This window comes from Sapajus apella, unplaced genomic scaffold, assembly GCF_009761245.1.
Source record: "Sapajus apella isolate SASKATOON/1434 unplaced genomic scaffold, GSC_monkey_1.0 scaffold37, whole genome shotgun sequence".
NCBI lineage: Eukaryota > Metazoa > Chordata > Mammalia > Primates > Cebidae > Sapajus > Sapajus apella.
The window spans coordinates 3,354,853-3,366,893 of NW_022436977.1; the positions used below are offsets into that span (position 1 = coordinate 3,354,853).

General features: G+C 42.5%; 1 pseudogene; it reads left to right on the forward strand.

Annotated features, from left to right (window-relative positions):
- The window catches only part of LOC116564588, a 28,435-nt pseudogene extending 16,897 nt beyond the window's left edge, over positions 1-11,538 (forward strand).
- The last annotated feature ends 503 nt before the right edge of the window (positions 11,539-12,041 follow it).

The window sequence follows — 12,041 nt, forward strand, 5'->3', positions numbered from 1 at the left end:
AGATGTACTTGAGACAAAGGATTTCTTATTGACATTCTATGTCTTTCATCACTTTATTCCCCTTGGTCAAGAGCTTAAAGTGACCCATGTTGCCACCAACAGTGTCTCACCTCCCTCCATCTCTTTGTAATGAGCTCCCAGTCCTAACAGGCCACCCTGCCCCCAAATGAATGGAAGCTTGCCAGTCTATCAGTGACTCTTGCCCTATTAAACCAATCTTCAGATGCTGAAGAGGTGACTTCTTTAGGGTGCTCTCCATTAGCTTTCCTCTGCATATCCCCAAAAGAAGGCTGGCCACAGAAGTGAGTTGAAGCTAGTGTAGCCAACATGTAGGCATTGGCCTGCAGGCTGAGAAAGGTGATCTGGATGTTTCAATTGAATAAATCACAGCCACTCAATAGGCTGTTGCATTTTGGGATGAGTTTGATATTCATTTTGCGTTTTGGGGTGAGTATGGTATTCATTTTGCATTTTGAGGTAAGTATGGTATTCATTATATTAGTTCAGAAACAAAATCATACTTAAATAGATAAAAACTTTAGTTAGATTTTCTTTTCTTTTCTTTTTTTTTTTTTTTTTTTGAGATGGAGTCTTGCTCTGTCGCCCAGGCTAGAGTGCAATGGTGTGACCTTGGCTCTCTGCAACCTCTACCTCCCTGGTTCAAGGGACTCTCCTGCCTTAGCCTTCTGAGTAGCTGGGATTACAGGGGTGTACCACCATGCCCAGCTAATTTTTTGTATGTTTAGTAGAGACAGGGTTTCACTGTGTTAGTCAGGATGGTCTCAATCTCCTGACCTCATGATCCACCTGCCTCAGCCTCCCAATTGTTCTTTTATGACAATGGAGGCGGGGAATACCATAAATGTCAAAGGACATCTATGCTCTACTCCAGTGGCCTACAGGAAACACATTATCCAGTCAGTTGCATGGTAACCTAAGTCCTTCCTCCCTGATTCCTAAATGGCTGAGCAGTTGTAAGATCAATTATACACCACTGATCAAAAAGTTAATATGGACATGGGTCACTGTATTACTTTATGCAATTCATATTTACTCTACTTCTGCCAAAGGCTGCCCCTCTTTTATTAATTATTTCTCAGGTTATGGAATAGAATGTAGCCCACCTGGGTACTTATAATGCTCAAAGAGATCATACATCAGTTTCATCAGTAAGTCCAGAACTGCTACAAAAGAGCTTTGATCAGCTGGGTGTGGTGGCTCACACCTGTAACCCCAGCACTTTGGGAGGCTGAGGTAAGTGGATCAGCTGAGGTCAGGAGTTTGAGACCAGCCTGGCCAACATGGTGAAACCCTGTATCTACTAAAAATGATCGGCATACCTGAATGTGATGGGGAGAATGAAACCAAGTTGGAAAACACTCTTCAGGATATTATCCAGGGGAGCTTTCCCAACCTAGCAAGGCAGGCCAACATTCAAATTCAGGAAACATAGAGAACATCGCAAGGATATTCCTAGAGAAGAGTAATCCCAAGGCACATAATCATCAGATTCACCAGGGTTGAAATGAAGGAAAAAATGCTAAGGGAAGCCAGAGAGAAAGGTCAGGTTACCCACAAAGGGAAGCCCATCAGACTCATAGCAGATCTCTCTGCAGAAACCCTACAAGCCAGAATAGAGTGGGGGCCAATACTCAATATCCTTAAAGAAAAGAATTTTCAACAACTTGGAATTTCATATCCAGCCAAACTAAGCTTCAAAAGTGAAGGAGAAATAAAATCCTTTATGGACAAACAAAACTGAGAGATTTCATCATCACCAGGCCTACCTTACAACAGCTCCTGAAGGAAGCACCAAACATGGAAAGGAACAACCAGTACCAGCCACTGCAAAAACATACCAAATTGTAAAGTCCATCAACACTGTGAAGAAACTGCCATCAACTAATGGGCAAAACAATCAGCTAGCATCAAAATGGCAGAATCAAATTCACACATAACAATATTAACGTTAAATGTAAATGGGCTAAATGCCCCAATCAAAAGACACAGACTGGCAAATTGGATAAAGAGTCAAGACCCATTGGTGTGCTGTATGCAGGAGACCCATCTCATGTGCAAAGACACACATAGGCTCAAAATAAAGGGATGGAGGAAGATTTACCAAGCAAATGGAGAGCAAAAAAAAAGCAGGGGTTGCAATCCTAGTCTCTGATAAAACACACTTTAAACCAACATAGATGAAAAGAGACAAGGGCATTGCCAATGGTAAAGGGATCAATGCAACGAGAAGAACTAACTGTCCTAAATATATATGCACCCAATGCAGGAGCACTCAGATACATAAAGCAAGTTCTTAATGACCTACAAGGTGCTACACACTTTTAAAAAACCAGATCTTATGAGAGCTCACTCACTATCCCAAGAATAGCACCAAGAGGGATAGCGCTAAACTGTTCATGAAAAACCACTGCTATGATCCAATCACCTCCCACCAGACCCTACCTCTGACACTGGGGATTCTATTTGATGTGAGTTTTTGGCGGGGACACAGATCCAGACCATATCAATAAATGTGTTGAAATTCATAGAACTGTAAGGAGAGTAAGGAGAAAAGAAGGAAAAAAAGTCAATTTGCCTGTAAGATAATTTTTTTAATTAAATTAAAAGAAAAGAAATAGAACATGGCTAGGACCCCAAAGCCTTGCTCTTCCCCCTCCCAGACACTACCTCTCCTCTCCCTGAAGAGGTCGTCATTTATTCATCAACAGTTTAAATGTCTTACTTCACCTGTTTGGCTTACTGACATGCTTAAATCCAATCTGATTGCCATCAGGGGTCTGGAATGTTTTAAGTCAAGAGACCACCCAACAAGTCATCAGAGTTCCAGGGCTGGGAGCAGTGCTGACTTGTTTGTGCTTCCTACCCCAACAGCTTTCATTCAAATTGGTAAAAATAACATAGTAAAACCTCAAGAACTATTTAGGGAATCAGTTAATAAAAACTTGACAGAGGGTACAAGAAATACTCTCAAGTCACCTCCATTTCATTACCACCTTACACCAAATCATCAAAAAGATAAATTATTTGTAAATTTGCTATGAAAGCATTATACACCAAGAAATGAGTTTTGGGAAGTATATTCTTTACAAATTTTGTTTCTGACAACTTGCATCCCTGTATCTATAGCAGAATGTTTTTTCCCTTCCCACATAAGAACAAAACAACTTGAGCAACTCCACAGGACAAGAACATTTAACATTACCACAACTTAGAATAAAAGCTTAGGAAGCTTAGAATAAAAGCCTAGGAAAATTAGCAATGATCTGATTAACATTTTAAAATATAATTTGTTTCATACCTATTGGCAAAATATATATATATACACATAATATATATAAAGCATATATATATGCTTTTTCATTGCTTTTGGTTTTAAGCTTCCAAGCTGGTTTATGTAACAATTTTTTTAATCACAAAGAATGTTATTTGGTTATTAATAAAGTTATGTACTCATGTGTGGCCAAGGAAGCTTATTTTTATGTACTGAGGGTGAGTGTTGGAGGACCAACATCTGTTGTTTTTGTCCTGGCAGCATCCCTGTCCTCTCTCTTCCAGGACAGCACCCCCATCCCCTGAGGGGCTACCCTCCATTGCCCCATGAGGTTCTGTTGCATAGCCAACAGAAGTACCCCCTTCCCTTTGCCACCGTGATTGGCCCTGGGAGGGTCCCATGATTAAGCTGGGCCAGTTGAGGCTTCCCTAGAGATTCTGTTGCTTTTCTTTCCTCTGAGGTTGCTTAGCCTAGTTTGGTATAAGTTGGAAATGTTTGCAGCATAGCCTCTGCCTCTTAGTCCCTCCACTTCATAGAAGACGTCTGATGATAGTAGACTGGAGATAGAGAGGACCAGGGACTGCAATTGCTATGGCCAAGCGTGTTTGCAAGATCCAACTTCCGGCCGGGTGTAGTGGCTCACACCTGTAATCTCAGCACTATGGGAGGCTGAGGTGGGCGGACCATGAGGTCAAGATATCAAGACCATCCTGGCCAACATGGTGAAGCCCCATCTCTACTAAAAATACAAAAATAAGCTGGGTGTCATGGTGCATGCCTGTAATCCCAGCTATTCAGGAGGCTGAGGCAGGAGAATCACTTGAACATGGGAGGCAGATGTTGCAATAAGCCGAGATTGCACCACTGCATTCCAGCCTGGAGACAGAGCGACATTCCATCTGAAAAAGAAAAATCCAACTTCTGGTCCTGCTTGACCATACCCTTGTGGACCCCTCTTGCAAGTGTGAAGGTGACGGTTGTTCATATCCTATACCCAAATGTAAATAATGTAAAAAATAACAGTGACTACTTATTGAGCTTATACAATATAATCCTAAGCTATGCTAAACCTTTTATCTCCAGTGTCATATTTTGTTCTCACAACCACACCAAGATTTTTCTAGGCTCAATTACAATGCCCAGTTTATAGCTGACGAAACTGAAGTGCAGAGAGATTAAAAAAATATGTCCAAGGTCACAAAGCTAGCAAGAGGTACAGCTGGGATTCAAGCTGAGGAAGTCTGACTTGAGAGCCTTTGTCAGGTTTCTAAACTTTCAGTGAGAGAGAGATGCAAACACAGGAATTCGTGCCTCCTCCATAGAGCCCTCCTTCATTACACAGGCTGTATTGATCTCCCTGTGTGCACAGTAGGCACTGTGGGTTACAGACTTGTGGGTGAAACCTGTCAGTGTCTCCTCTTGCGAGCTTTACAAATGCTGTATCAGGCAAAAATGCTTATTTGAAATTTTGCCTTACACCCTAAGTTCATCACATGTGTGCCAGTGGAAACTGGCAACTAAATATTCCTTTCCTATAAAGATCAGAAATGCAAATCTAAAAATTTGATATGTTTTCTGGGGTAACATCTCACTGCTGAATCAGCATTTAGAAACCTGATATTTTTCCCAGCAACCACTCTGACAGGAGGTGGCTTGGGGAGCAACAGGGAAGGGAGGAGGCTGGAGAGGAAATGTGAGCTCTGAGAAAACAGTCATTTCTTTCAAAATATCGCTGGCAGTATGAGGCACGTCACGTCCAGCTGACATTTCTATTTTATTGAAAAGATGCAAACAAATGATTGGGTAAGGGCTTTGGCCTTTATTGAATCAGTGTTAATTGCCCTAGGGCTTTACTTAGTGAAATCACAAAGATCACCAGGCTTAGGCGACTAGAATAATCTTTGAGATGAACAGCTTCATCATTCGTCAGCTGGTGACATCCATTTGCAGGTAATCTGCCATCTACCGGAGGCTGTGCTTGAGCTCAGATGGCCCATTGCAAATTTTCAAAAGAGGGAAAGAAGAGCCAGGTGTTGAAGGTGGGCAGCATTGGATTCAGAACCTCTGTCTATCACGTGTAGCAGTGTGACATCTCAGTTCCTTCTCTGGAAAATGGAGATGAATCATACCTACTTGCTGGATTGTGGTGAGAATTGGAGATAATATATGGAAAGCCCCTAATTGTGCCTTGCAAATAGTGGGTGCTCAAAAACAACTTGTATGATGCCGAAAGGCAGCAAACAAAACAGTTGGGTTGAATATTACTAGATTTGCATATAACAATTATTTCCTAACAAAGCAGCTTTGGGCCAGGCTACCTCCAACGAAAGATTCAGATACATATGTAAGAAACAGTTTTCTCTTTGAGACATACAGAACATGTGAATGGATATTCCACTTGCTTCATTCTGGGTAACTCTTGCTGTTCATGTTTGTATTTTAACTAGTGCCTTCTGAATACAGGGACTTTTAACATAAAATAAAAGCTTAAAAGAGGGATAAAACGTATAACAATATTTTCTTATTCTGTGCCCATAGCAGACATTACTAATCAAATACACTTCTTTTTTGTTGATGCTGAATTTGGATGTGGCTTTTCCATCCTCCACACATTGTTCCAGACAACCTTTACTAACTGATTACATTTGGTATTTGAGATAAATCCCGTTCAGCATCCTGGCTTAAATTTGGATGAGTCCAGAAACAGAAGATTATGGGAGGAGATAATTTATGCAGGTGGGCCCTCTGTTCCCATCAGATCATATCACAAGCAGCTGCCTATAAAGTTTGGCTAAAGTGAACAAAAACATACATCCACCTTGCAACTCTTTGCAACTTTGCTGTTTATAATATTGTTTTTATGTGGACTTATTGTCGTGGATTTGAATCAACACTACGTATTTCCTTTGAGAACCAACCCACTGTGTGTAATATACCAATATATGAATATCATAGTGCAGATAGCACAGAGGTCATCTTGTGGAGGGATTTGGGTCTTGGGATTCCAAGTGGATGCTGATCTCTTTCTGTCATCCAGAGAATAGAGTGGAACATGCACATAAGGAAATTACTGCACATTTGAGGCCTAGACTTCTTGCCTGCAGTCAAAACACTTGAAGTCAGAATGGCTGGTGTGGCAGTGGGCTTGGTCTAGAAACTAATGATGATTTATAAGCCAAACTATTTCTCATTATTCAAAATGTAAATGTTTTGGCTGGAAAAGAAAACTAGGCCCAGCAGATCACACCATCCCTCATGTAGCTCCTTGAACATTAGTGCTCTGGCTCCCCTGGAACTGGAGTACAAAACCAGACGGGAGACTTGCGGGTCATCAGACCTACGGATTTGCGAACTGTGCTCCTGGAATTCTCAGGGATTCCAGGAGGCCCCCAGAAGCAGCTATGGGAATGAGGAAGAGGTTGAGGGGTAGGCCTTGAAACTATATCCAGACCCTGGACACATTTCTCACTGCCTGTTACTGCTACTACCCCAGTCTGAACAATCTCATTTCTGTCCTGAATCAGACGCTATCCTCCTAACTGGCCTCTTTGCTTTCATTCTCATAACTATCTGGTCTATTCTCAATACAGCAGCAAGAGTGAGCCTGTGAAACAGAAGTCACATCAGGTCTCTACCCTGCTCACAACTCTGCATTGTTCTCCACGTCACTGAGAGTAAAAGCCAAATCCCTGAGAAGGTTCTGCAAGGCCTTGCATCATCCAGCCCCCAGGACCCTCTACTCATCTCCCATGACTGACTTCCTGGCTCATTGCACTTCCACCGTCCTGCCTTCCCCGCTGTTCTCCAGTGCACAGGTGTGTTCACGTGGAGAGCCTTTGCTGTAGCTGCATCCTCTGCCTGGGACAGTCATCTTCCAGGTATGCGCTTGGTAGTTCCATTCCCAACTTTCCAGGTCTTTGCTCAGACCTCACTTTCTCCCTGAGGGCTCCCTGACTTCCTTGTCCACAGCATTTACCTTCATACTGTTGTACTGGAGCGAGCATAGAAAGTCAACACCAAGACAAAAGTATGCCAAATTGCAGGGTCTTTATTGCCAGTGGCCATGGAGGACTCATGTCTCTTCAACCCATGGCACCGAAAGGAGGGTGTCAAGACCTTTCATACCTGTAAAACTATCTCGGTGGTGGGGGTGAGGGGCGGGGGGGGGGGTGAGGGGCTTCAGACATTCTGAGGGCCAGTGGATTCTATAAATCACTTCCTGGACAGAGATGAGGGTGAGGGGCTCCGGACATTCCAAGGGCCAGGGAACTTTGGACATTCCGATGGTTACTTAAGTGGTTCACAGAAGTCAAGATAAGCATTAGTTTACACATTGCCTGGGTAGGGTGGAAATTACAGACCTTAATTACTTATTACAAGTCACAGGGGCCAAGACGGCGTGGGTTTGGACTGCTTGCCTGTCACATTAGGGTTGCAGAGAGCAGTTTCAGCAGAAAGCCGAGGTATGATTGAGGTATGCAGTTTTATGGGGCTTTTACCATGTCACAATATCAACTGGACACTGTGGACTTCCCTTCCCCAGCTTACTTTCTTTATTCTGATATATATATATTGCCTCCTAACATGTCAAAGAATTTGTTGACTTATGTTTAATTATCATCTGTCCCCCAGCATGTTTCCTAGGTAGTAAGAACACTAAAAAATTTTCAAAAAAAATTGTTGTCTTGGCGTATCTATGAATGAATAAATAGGTTTCTGGGCCTGCCACGTCATCATCAATCAGAGCAACTTCATCTATTAGATTGAATGTGGTGCAGTGACACACAGGCAATCCCAGCTACTCAGGAGACCTGAGGCAGGAAGGTCGCTTAAGCCCAGGAAGGTCGAGACTGCAGTGAGCTGTGATCAGGTCTGTGAGTAGACAATGCACCCCAGCCTGGACAATATTGCAAGACACCACCTTTAACAAAATAAAATTATCTTTGATGTAGGGCTTCTGCATAAGATACCACTTAAAGAAAAGATTTAGTAACAAATTGGAAATCACTATAAACCACCACTCTGGTCCAATCCTCCCTTTTTGCAGATGGGGAGAGCCCGGACCCAGAGGATACACACATCTGGTTAAGGCAGAACTCAAAGATAACCTATCTCTCCTGATTGATATGTCCAGCCTTCTTCAGTCTGTTGCGTACTCATCCTCCTTACCTAAACATCTTTCCTGATTCCTGCCATAAAGTTTTACATCTGCTTTTAAAGAAGCAGTATTTCACAATTAGCCTAATCGAGACCATCACTGTTAAGAAATAATAATAGGAACTGTACCCGGAAAAGCCCATCTCCCTTTTTAAGTTCCATTTACCACAAGTGACAGGTTTGTAAGAATGTGATAAGCTGGGTTTTCTATTTCCAGCTCAACCACCCCAGGTGTGATTAGGCTTATTGATGCTGTTATTCCTACTAATTAGTTTTTATGTGTGTTTTCTGTCTTCTGGCAACACCCAGTTCCTAGAAGTGCGCAAGCATTTCTCACATATGCAAAGGTGAATGTGGGGGTAAACATCACCATCTGTTCTCTATTTTCCTCCCCAGCAGGTGTTTTCTCCCCTTTTCTTTCCCCCTTTATGGTATGTTATGGGAAAACAGTTGGCCAATCATCCAGCCAGAGTCACAGACACACTTTATGAACTTTGTCCTGTTTCCGGATTTAAACAAGAAAGAAGAAGAGACTGGTGTGATTCCAACCTGTGCAGCTGTTCTCTGGAGCTGTAATCTTTTAACTCCACCCACCTCCTCTCCCATCTGAGTGTGTGCCGCCACCCCATGGAAGATTTGACAGACGTGTACTTGAGCCTCCTAAAGCCCAGAACCATCCTTTTGCTTGTGAACTAAAGGACGACAGAGATTGTCACTGTAAGATGGATAATGATACAAATGAGCACCAGTTGGCTTTAAGAACCGCCAGTTTAGGGGCTGGTGCAAAGGATTCATTCCATGTTGCTGAAGCAGAGACAATGAATATTGAAGGCAGTCCAATTCAGGTAACACTGGCAACTTGGAAAACATCTGTATAGCCAACAGTTTCCCTTGGGGGCTTTGAAATAACACCACCCATGGTCTTACCGTTGAAGTATGTTTCAGGGCCAGTGCACTTGCGTGCGCAACACTTAGCAGCTGTGGAAGAAGATGCAGAGTCAGAAGATGAAGAGGAGGAGGATGGGAAACTCTTAAGTATATTTGGCAAGCGATCTGCCCCCGGAGGTGATAGCAAGCCTCCACAGAAAAAAGTAAAACGTGCTGCTGATGAAGATGGCGATGAAGAAGAAGGTGGTAATGCCGATGATTTTGCTGAGGAAGAAACTGAAGAAAAATCTTCAGCGAAGAAATCTATAGGAAGTATTTGGAAAAGACTCCAAACCATCAACACAAGATTAAAAGGTCAAGATCCTTCAAAACAAGAAAAAAAAAAAAACTTTTAAAACACCAGAAGAACCTAGTTCTGTAGAAGACATTAAAGCAAAAATGCAAGCAAGAATAGATAAAGGGGTTTTCTTCCCAAAGTGGAAGCCAAGTTCATCAATTATGTGAAGAATGCTTCCAGGTGACTGACTTCGAGGTCTCTGGCAGTGGGGGAAGCCTCTGTGAGAACAGTTTAAAGAGGTTGTTAGAATTTTTCATCTTATTTCATTTCTGTAACAGTTGATATCTGGCTGTCTTTTTTATAATGCAGAGTGAGAACTTTCCCCACCATGTTTGAGAAATGTCTGGATTCCATTGCCAAGAATGTGTTGTCCAAAATGCCTGTTTAGTACTGAAAACTGGGGAGGAAAATAGAGAACAAACGGTGATGTTTACCCCTTGATTCACTTCAGGGCTTTAAGTATGTATGAAATGTTACTGTAGCAGTAGTGATGGTCAGACATGGATATGGTGAGAAGACAAAATTAACAAGTGGAATAAACCCAGTATTTGAAGTAAAAAAGAAAAACTTCCACAAAGATGTAGCTAATGTTTATTTAAGGGAGATTAGTGATGATTTTGCTGAGGAGGAAATTGAAGAAAAATGTTGAGCGAAGAAGTCTATAGGAAGTATTTTAACCCAAAATGCAAAATCCTTCTCTTCTTCATCTTCTGACTCTGTATCTTCCTCCAGACCTACTAAGTGTTGTCCACTCATATGTACTCATATGCACCGGCCCTGAAACATACTTCAGCGTAAGACCGTGGGTGATGTTATTTCAAAGCCCCGAAGGGAAACTGTTGGCTTAACAGTTTGACACAGAAGGACTGGTGACGGAAGAGCACAAACCCTTTTCTGGTACCAGTGATCAGGGCATTCATAGCAATGGTTTCCTCTGCCCAGAAGCTCTTCCCTCAGGCCTGGCAGGGTGGCTCTCAGCTGCCTCAGCATGAGCTCCATCTGCTGAAATAGGCCTTACTTGACCCCCAATCTCCATCACCTCACTCTCTTGTATTGTCGTCATGTGATTGCATGTGAATTTACCTCATCTAATTTTTTAGACTATCTTTTTGTTGTTGTTGTTGAGATGGAGTTTCATTCTTGTCACCCAGGCTGGAGTGCAATGGCATGATCTCGGCTCACTGCAGCCTCCACCTCCTGGATTCAAGCAATTCTACTGCCTCAGCCTGGGTAGCTGGGATTACAGGCATGGACAACCACACCTAGAAAATTTTTGTATTTTTAGTAGAGACAAGGTTTCACTGTGTTGACCAGGCTGGTCTCAAACTCCTGACTTCAGGTGATCTGCCGCCTTGGCCTCCCATAGTGCTGGGATTACAGGCGTGAGCCCCGTGCCCAGCCTGGACTATCTTTAACCCCACCTAGAATGTAGACTCCATGAAAGCTAGGACCTCATTTGTCTTGTTCCTTGCTCTATAGCAGTGCCTGGAAGAAGGCTTGTCATGAGTTGAGTACACATTTTCATTTCACCAGTAGTTTGTAAGCTTTTTGCTCGTCTAGAGCTATTTATCTCTGGGTTTCCTCTCCGTCCCCTTTGGGCTGTCACAGTCCTTCCAACCCTGGGTAAACAATTCATTCTATTAACTTTGTTTGAAATAACAGAGTGGTATCTGCTTTCATGACTCCACCTCGTCAAAGGGTGATGAGACCAGCACTCAATGTCTGGGGCGAGTGGGAAGTGAATTTACTGCTTACCTTTGAAAGGGAGAGCTGTGTTAGGCACATTCCCTCTGAGCAGAACCGTCTGGTAATATTTGTTAAGGCTCTGGGGAAGCATGGGTTTCAGGGATTGGAGGACATTTAGAGACATACATGTGTTGACAACATCTGTAGAAGCACTCTCTGAGACTGTTGTTGATTGGCACTCACAGGCATGTTTATTGAAATGAGTCCACCCTGCCTGGCTGACTTGTAGAAGTGAGGGTTGACATGATTGGTTGGCTTGCAAAAACAGTCACTGAAACAAGTTGTTGATCAATGGAACAGTTTTAAAACCAGTTTTGGTGACTTCTTGTTAGCATGGTTATATAACAATTAGTCTTTCTAAGTTAGTGGACATTTGGTTTTCATGTTCAATCCTGACTGATAGACTTACTTTAGTCTAGGTTTGGACTCTAGGTTTTTCAAACAATACTCCTTATTAACTTTGTGACATTTCTTGAAGAAGTCACTTAACTTTACTAAACTTGAGGCTCCTCATTTATCAGATAGGGCCAGTGATGCCTACCTCTCAGATTATTATGAGATTAAATGTTACGATGATTGTAAAAACTGTAAATTATAGAACATTCTGAAAGCACAAAACAC